This window comes from Erithacus rubecula, assembly GCF_903797595.1.
Source record: "Erithacus rubecula genome assembly, contig: scaffold_294_arrow_ctg1, whole genome shotgun sequence".
In the NCBI taxonomy this organism is placed as follows: Eukaryota; Metazoa; Chordata; class Aves; order Passeriformes; family Muscicapidae; genus Erithacus; species Erithacus rubecula.
The window spans coordinates 60,116-69,208 of NW_027636034.1; the positions used below are offsets into that span (position 1 = coordinate 60,116).

General features: G+C 43.1%; 1 long non-coding RNA gene across 1 annotated transcript; it reads left to right on the forward strand.

Moving 5' to 3' along the window:
- Nucleotides 1-1,019: 1,019 nt before the first annotated feature.
- Nucleotides 1,020-8,046, forward strand: LOC306815925. Its single transcript, XR_013777528.1, has 3 exons — nucleotides 1,020-1,178; nucleotides 2,722-2,812; nucleotides 8,008-8,046. It is a non-coding gene; the product is annotated as an uncharacterized lncRNA (long non-coding RNA).
- The last annotated feature ends 1,047 nt before the right edge of the window (nucleotides 8,047-9,093 follow it).

Sequence of the window (9,093 nt, forward strand, 5' to 3'; positions counted from 1 at the left end):
GTACACAATCCAAATTTTGTTACATCTGAGTAACCTGAGGTAAACTGTTTCCATTTCACACCTATGCAAACAATTGTATCTAGAGCTGAGGAAAGCACAAAGGGTTTAGGTGCCTGTTTGAGTCAAAATTCAGCTTTTGCAGTTGAAATTCTTCTTGAATTCTTCTTGAGCTCACTCCAGCATGTGCTTCCTTAGTACCAGATAAATCCCAGCCTGGAGTGCTGCCCAAACCTTGTGATCTTTTTGGGACCCACTCTCACCTGGTTTGTCAGCTGAGCTCTGGCCAATTCAGTTGTAGTTAGGCATTGGATTTCAAGGGAAGCCCTTGCCTATAAATTCCAGCAATTGGGAAAGAATGGCTTTCTCCTTGAACTCTTGGCTGCATTGGAGGCTCAGTGATGGTCACTCACTGAAAGTGCAGCTCTTGCTCTGCCTTAGCTTAGTGAAGAGAATTTTAAGGTGACAGTGTTGTGTCTTTTTGGAGAGACAAAACTAAACTCGCAAATTTCTCATTAGGGATGTGCAGTTTCATATGTGAATTATGATTTCTGTGATTCTTGGTGAGAGTTTGCATAGATCCTAAGGGAATACTTCACATTCAGCAATTGGTATTGAAGAGTGGCAGTAGTGAGACAATTGTGAAACTGGGACTGGCAAATTTTGCTTTGGACTGGCACAGAGGAACTCAGGTGAGACAGGTCTGGTTGCTGGTAGGGTAGAGGGTGCCCTTGCAACATGCTCCATGTAGTGCCAGTCAGGGATTGGGCTTTGTTACAGAATCAGAGAATATTCTGACCTCAGAGTGATCCACAAGGATATGCAAGTTCAGCTCTGTCTCAAAGAATTCCATCATAATTTTAAATCAGCTTGCTTGCCTTCTCCCAAACTCCCCTTATGACATTTCTTTTTCTGTTTTTGTTTCCTTTGGAAAACAAGTAGACATCATAAGAGCCCAACCAAACATTTCACATTGTGCACCTGAGAAGAAGGAAACAGCCATGAAGCCAGCAGAGAGTGAAGAGAGTCCTTGCACTGCTGTTTATCGCCGACCCTACAGGGACAGGGTGATTCATTTGCTTGCTCTGAGGACGTACAAGAAGCCAGAGTTACTTGCCTGCTTGCAGAGAGATGGAGTCATGCAAAAGGACAAGGGAACCCTTGGCAAGATCCTCCAGCAGGTGAGATTGTGCAGTTTGGTTCCAGCAATTTTCTTCCACCACGTTGTTCTTTTATCCTTAATTATTACTTGTTCCTCCACTGTTTAAATAAGAAACTTTCCTGTTCAACATGGCTGCTGTTGAATTATGCAAACATTCATAGATCATCAGAATATTTCCTCTTTTGCTATGAGCAACGTCCGGGGGGATAATTCTGATGGACACAGTTTTGGATGCACAGAGTTGCTTCTTAAATGGATTCACATACTTGCTTCCCTTCCCAACACAATATTAGTTGTGCCTTTAAGACATGAATTCTTGATTCTGGGTATATTTGTTGCTTTGCAGTTTTTATAATGAGAGACAGACATCAACAGAGACCACCAGAGCAGTATCAGTGTTTACTATGTTTTCAAAGAAAGAAAAAGGGCAGATTTTGAGAGATGATGGTGGTGTGTTGTTGAGTTATTTAATGTGTTGTAGCAGTCAAATTGATGGAGATTTTCCTGTTTCCATCTCAGCAGGAACTCTCAGCAGTGTCAGGTGATGAAGTCTAAACCAGCACACTTCATATCAGTGGTCTTGAGGTTTTACTATCTCATTTTACCTTTTTGAGTAGATTTTGTATTTGTCTTGAGAAAGATATGAACCTCATTTACTGCCAAAGGAATAGAACAAGACAAGAGCACGACTTTCTCATAGAAGGACTCTGCAGGAATGAACCCTGGCTCTGCCACATGAAGAGGGAGGGACACTGGGCCTGACCAGCTCTGCTTACACATTGTGGCACTAAATGTTGTTTTGAAAGGAACACTTATGAAATATGAATACTCACTTGTTTCCAATCAGTGATGCTTTGATTCAGCTTAAAACTCATGTGATAGAGGAATAAATCTTCTCTGTATCAAAGGATATTGTTCAGTTCCAGTTGGGTGAACACAAAGAGGTGTTCAGAACTAGCTGGATTTCTGTAGTTTGCATTTAGCAATCATAATAAAGGTTTGTTTTCTGAAATGTCTGCCTGTAGGTAGCCAACCTGAATCTAAAGGATAATTCCTTCAGTCTGAAGGAACATCTGTTTCAGACTCTTCAGACTGATTGGCCTGGCTACACTGAAATGGATAGGGAGAAGTTGAAGTTGATACTTGCTAGGTAAGTTCAGTCTTTAGAGGAAGGAGAAGAGACTCTTCAGAACAAACACCCTGGGAGATGAAGCCTCACTTGTTAGAATATACTGAGTCAGCAGCAACCCATCAGGGTCCTGCAGTCCAACTCCCTGGCCCTGCACAGGACACCACAAGAATCACACCCTGTGCCCAAGACTGTTGTCCAAATGCTTCTTGAGTTCCTGCTACAGTGACCAGGGGCCATGAGAGCCTGTTCCAGTGCTTGGGCGCTCTCTGGGGCAAGAATGTTTTCCTGATATCCAGCCTAAAGCTCCCTCAAATCAGCTTCATGCTGTTTCCTTGGTCCTGACACTGAATGTCTCTATAACCTGAAACAAAAGAACTATGACTGTTGATATTGAGGCCTTGGAACATGAAATGTTTCACCACCCTCACAGCAAATCAACTCCATCTCAGAACCCCACCAGCACCAGGCAAGCACCATCTCCAGGACCTTCTGAGACACATGCTCCAGCAAGACCTGCTCAGGTATTTGCTGCATTTTTAACATTCTCTATTGTGCATTAAAGTTTGGCCCTCTGCTGATGGTGTAAAAGCTGTGATGTGCATGTGCAGGACCGGGCCAAAGCATGTTGTGCCTCAGGCATTCTGACTGCTTTGGCAGGAAGGTTGTGATCAGAAGAGAGGATCCTGCAGGGCTGGAGCAGCACTGTCCTGAGCCAACTTTCTGCTCTGCCTGGAGACTTGAGCTCAGTCCCTGATCTCAACTCATTCCCTGCAGAAGGACTCAAAGGCTGGCTCTGCATGGATGACAAAACTGGGTCAAAAGACTACTGTACATAAGAGGCTGCTGTACATAAAAGGGTGGGGCAGATGGGGCCCTCTGGCTTCCTTTTACCTCTCTCTTGCTTTCATTCTCATTGTTTATTCCAGATCTACACTATCCATGTGACAGGACCAGCACAGGTTCTAGAGAAGTGTGATATTCCCTCACTCCCTTCTCTGCCTTAATTTCTCTCCTCCTTTGCCCTGCCTGGGAACAGCATGGCTGTCCTGTTCTACTCCATCCTGAGTCCTGGATTTTGCTGTGGGAGTGAGAAGCTTGTGCCCGTGTGCTGTGCCATGTGAGCCAGCACCTTTGAGAAGGTCCTTGGGAGGAGCTGAGAGATGGAAGTGAACTGAAGAAAATGGAAGAGCTCATAAGTCACCACTTGTGAAAGTCTCTTGTGTAAAGTAAAGAATATTTTAGCCATCAGCTTTTGAGTTTAAAGAGTGGAGTGGTTGCTGGAGTGAAGGCAACTGCACCTAAAAGCACAAGATTATCCTGACATGTGACTGATGTCTTTTTTCATCATCCTGATGAGAATTCTCAACCAACCAGCACACCCTGTACTCCTGGGTTGTGTCAGTGATGCACTGATCTTGTCTTTAACAGGGAGACAGCTAAAACAGACTCTTTAGTAAATCATGTGTGTGTGTGACAGCAAGAGGTGTGTACAAGCATGAATTGGGAGCTAGAAAAAAACAACTGGACCTCCCCATTTTGGAGAAGCCTTAGACAGAGCTGCTGAAGGGAGTGTCTTTCTACCAAAGCCTTTTAGCTACAAACTTGAAGTCTTGATGGGAAAGTAGAAATGACATAGAACATGCATGATCTTTTTATTTAAGGAAAATTTGTTTTTAACCATTGGCACTTCAGAAATGCTGCTATTTTACAAATGGGAGCAAATCCTGATCCTGATGATAGATTAATGAATTAATTATTTTGTTATTGTTGCAGAAACGGCCTCTGGCTTCTGATTTCACCAGTCCTGTGCTGAGCAAGAAGAGGCGAATTGGTCACCAGCAGTTCACCAGTCACGTCCAGCCAGCAGCTGGAGGTCTCTCTTCCTCCTTGGTGCTGCCTTCCACAGCCCTTTGTAATCAGAACATGTCTCCAAGGGTTGGCTCCATTTCCCCCTGCACCCATGAGGTGCACCAGAACAACAAGATCCAGAGTTCTACAGTCCCAGAGCCTGCCATGGTGCAGATGGAGATCTCCAATTCAAACAGGGAGAAAAATGAATTGGGAAGGCTGAAGCAGTCACATCCTTTGGATTTCGATGAAGGTATTAATATGCTGCTTTTCCTAACTCCTCCCTGGAGAACTATAGTGTAAAGATTTGGTTATTCAGACAGCCTCTGCCTGAATTAGGCAACAAGTGAGATCCTTTTCAGTTGCACAGGTGTTATTAACAGTAAATGCAACCCAGAGAGATAGAAAGGAATAAGAGAGGAGAGGTGGGGTGTAGAGAAGAGAGAAACATTAGTTATGAAAACATCACCACCACATGGATTCTCTTTGGTACAGCCAGTCCTTCTTCACCCTTGGTCTTGTTGGTGGGGGTCCCCAAATGGCTCTGGAGGTACCACCTTTATACTGCCCAAGATTTGAGTACCCACAGGTACAGATGGTCACAGCTGCTCTTACATCTCGGGCTGGAAGGGATGCAAGTGTCTTTTCCTTTCCCACAGTCTCTACAGCAAGAAAAAGGTTCTTGCTTGAGTCTAAAAACACGTGAGCATTGTTCTTCAGGAGTCACAAAATTCAGAGCAGCTGGTGAAGGAAAAATCTGGACTGTGTTTCAAGTTGGGGCTTAGGCTGCAGCTTTTGTGCTGACTGAGCCATGAGAGCAAATGCACTTTTGGAAATGAAATGCTCACAGCAAAACTCTTCTTACAGGTTGTATTGAACATACTGCGACTCTCCTGCTGACAAGAGTGCAGAAAATTTTCATCCAAACTTTGTTTCATGGGAACTTTGGGCCTCTGGAATGGACAAGAAAATGGCCATAAAACATGGCATGAGAAGAACTCCAGCTTTTTTCTCTATTTCTTTTTAGAACCTCCATGTTCATCACTCTCTCTCCCCCTCTGTCTATCTCAAGCTGTTGTCTTTTGTGAAACTGCATCTGCTGCTGCATGACTGCAATGGCTGTAGAGATGCCACCTCATGCATTCAAAACAGAAAAGCCGAGCTGGGCTTTACACCATGGTAGTGCAGTAGAGAAAAGTGGCCATGCTTTTTTCTACAGCCCAGAACTGGCTACTGGAGAGAAAATTCTGTGTGCCCCATTATTGATTTTTGGAGCTTTTTTTGAGTAATTAACTGGGAGAACAAATCTCTGAAGGACTTTTGCAAAACCATCCAGTGGGTATTTTTTGGCTTTTGAAAGATCTCCTGATGAAGAGTGTCAAAATTCTGCTTTTCTGCAGGACTAGGAAAACAAACTTCCATTGTCTCCACATGCTCTGCCACAAACACCCAAGCAGACTACTTGAGGTGAGTGAAGGAGCAGTTGAGCCTTGCCACTCGCAGTGGGTGCCCTGTGAAGCTCTTCCCAGTTTTGAAAGGATAATGTTGAGAAGGTTTTGCTGGCCCTGCATAGCTAAGAGCTGAAATGAACACCGAGGTGGGTTCAGGCTGGGCTGGCCCTCCCTTCCTGCAGTGCAGTTGCTCAGGGTCAGCTGCAGCAGTGGTGCTGCATCCCCCCCTTGTATTTGCAGTGCAGGAGGGGAGGCAGAACTGTGTGTGTGTGGTATCAAACACTGGAATGGCTTCCAGCTGCTGTCAGAGCAGTGATGTTGGCAAGGACACCCAGGCCTCCTGCAGCCCTGGGGCTCTGGGGCAGCTGTGCCCTTTGGAGCAGGCACTGCAGGGCCCTGGGTCACATTGGATACAGCCAGGGATGCTCCATGGGAAGGCTGAGGGCAAGGTGATCCTGCAGGGGAGCAGCTGAGTGAGGCCTGTGCAAGGACTCTTGCCAGGAAATGAAACTGGGCAGATGTCAGAAATCCAGGCTATTTCTTCTCTAGTACCTCCCCAGATGTTGAAAGACATTTGTGGATTTCAGAACACACCAGCACAGCAGTCAGGTGCATCTGGCCTGGGATGCATCCCTGGCACAAGCTGTTCTGTGTCCTGGTACTGAATTTCAACTTGTTAATGATTTACTGCTTGTAGCAATTAATCTCAGGGTGTTTACAAGGATTTTTTCCCATGTGAGGGAGTTTTTGTTATTCAAAAGAAGCTGGTGTGCAGGCCAGGAGGAGCAGAAGCATTGGTGTGTCAGTGTTGGGAAGTGGTGTCTATTATTCTCATTGACACTTCTTCTTGGATTTGTATCACGAGCTTGGTAAACCTCACTCGTTTTTATTTGAATAAGAAGGGAATGAAAAAAAATTTTCACCCATCAATTGCTTCAGGCATTAATGAGTTTTACCCTCATTAGGAGCTGATGTGGTTTGCGTTTTTGTAGTTGCACTTTCAGACTTATACTGAGTTTGTTTTTAATGGCTGCATTACAAGCACCTCAGTTCAAGGGTCATTTTTGCAAATGCTGTCCACTAGAAGAATCAGATATTATCATGAACTCTCCTTTGCTGTTAGACAGGCAGACATCAATGGAGCTCATAAGTTCAACTCTGTGTAACCAGAACCATACATTCAGTTCCTGCCAAAAATGTATTTCAGATGGATTTTCAAAAGTAAATGTATATTTAAAAGTTTTTCCTGTAGAGAAAGAGAATATAACTTAGCAATGTTTATTCTCTTCCTGAAGTTGTGGTCTTTGTTGGTCATTTGATATTTGAAAGAAGTGCCAATATTTTCTAAATGTGCTTCACTTGCTAATGAAGGAAACCTCTACAACGCAAACTATTAGAAGCTAAGTGTCATAGAAATATGGCAGATTTCTGGAGTGACCTGACTACATCCTCTTAAAGCAAAGAACTTGCCTGTAGAAACAGAGCAACTAACTCGAACCTTGGGAGTCTCTGTTTGACATTTGCCACGTGGTTGCTGCAAAACGACACATGTGCTTTATGGAATAGAATGTTCTCTTAGAGTTCACTCACAGAAAAATGATCTATTCTTTTCCTTTAGAAAATACATTGCCATAGTCTCCTTGGAGCAAGGCCAGAACTACAAGGATGACTTCAATGCAGAGTATGAGGAATACAGGAATTTACATTTTCAGATTGATAAGATCAACAAAGATTTTACACAGTTTTATGAGCAATGGAAGAGTCTGATTCAAGGCTCTGAAGCCTATCAGGTAAAGAAAGATAAAACTGTGAGAAATGTGTTTCATCCCAGCAATGTTTTGGATTCCCTGGAGTTGCTAAGTGAGACAAAGGGAAACTGCAGCATTGGCACATGTGCTCAGACACTGCTTGGGCTGGGTCTGATTTTTGTGAGACCCTGCCCAAAACACCCTGTTTGAGCTGTCTGTGAACAAAGAGTAAGGTGAGGTGTGTCCCAAGCAGAGTCTTGGAGCATGTGCTCCTTCTGTTCCCTATTGAGAGGCTTAATTGCAGATCTTGGGGGGTGCTGGGAGCTGGGGATTGTTTTTTGCCAAGCTCCCAGAAGAGTGGTGGCTCACAGGGAAGAAAATGTCTACGGTCAAACTGAGGGCTCTTTTAGTGTTTTGCATAGGTTTGCATTTTATGGTTGGAGTGAAACGTTCTTCTTTTTTTTTTTTTTTTTTACTTTTTGAAGATGCTGCTTCATCGAATCCTGACATATTATCAGCAGTTACAGCAGGTATGTGTGGCACCAGACCTGCAGGGCCATGGTTACTGCGGAGTGTGGCTCAAGGCTTTTTTAAAGCAAAGGACATCAGATTCTAAACTCTGCAGAAATGTTTGCATGCCCTAATTTTCTTTTGCTTTCTCCTTCACAGGGTAGCCCCAGCTACTCTGAAATGAAGAGCAGGTGCCAGTACCTCCACAAAAAACTGTCCCATATTCAGAGCCGAATATCTGAATTTAACAAGCAATAAGTGGAGTCCTGGCACCACACATCTGCTTCAGCCATAAAATCAGTGATCTCTGGATTTTTATTTCATATTTGAGATTAGGTGTTTAGGATTATATAAGTTAGTATAGAACAGTAGTTTATGTTGGAACTGAGGAGTTGATTCTTTGTTCAAAATGTAGGATTAGATCAAAGAAGTTTAGGCAGTTTTAGAAGTAGAAAGAAGTTAGTATTGAACTTGAAAAATAAAGAAATTTCACTGTTGATAACTCCTTTGCTCATTTGGACTTGTATGGTATTTAGAGAGGCTTTCATCTGGTCCATTTTTTTCTTCAAGCCTCTTGGTTTATCCTTTGAATTAAAATATTTCAGTACGAGGTGGAAGCCCAGTACCTCTAATAAGAAATTGTGCACATTTGAAGAAAATATTGTGGCAAAATTAAAATTTTTATGATAATAATTATAGGTGTGTTTTTTGAACTTCATATGAATTTAAACAGTTTGCATTAGGCAGAAGAGGCATTATTAAATTTGTGACAATATTCAGGTGTGAAAATGCAGAAATCCTTGAATACTTTCACAGCCCACACATCTCCACCAGGTTCTGTAGAATGGCATCAAATAATGCACAGGTATGGAGACAATGGACTGGTGCTGCACTTATTTGTCAGTGGGCAGAGCTGTTGGAGGCAGGAATTCAAGGTGATTTCAAAACAGGATGAAGAAAGGGAAAGACAACTTCCATCTGGAGACAGAGTGGCACTGCTGTGCTGACCCAGGCAGAACAGGGCACTAGTTTCAAATCAATAGGAAAAAAGAGTTTTCTGGAAGGAAACCATGCTATCTAAGCACTAGTGTTCTTTCCACAGCACATAGAGTTTAGAGCATGAATGTACATCAGATGTAAATATTCCTGCAAAGGGTTAGAAAAAAGTAATTTATCTATGATTATTTCCACAAATATACCCATGAATTAATAAAAAACCTCCACACCTACGTATATCATTAAGCA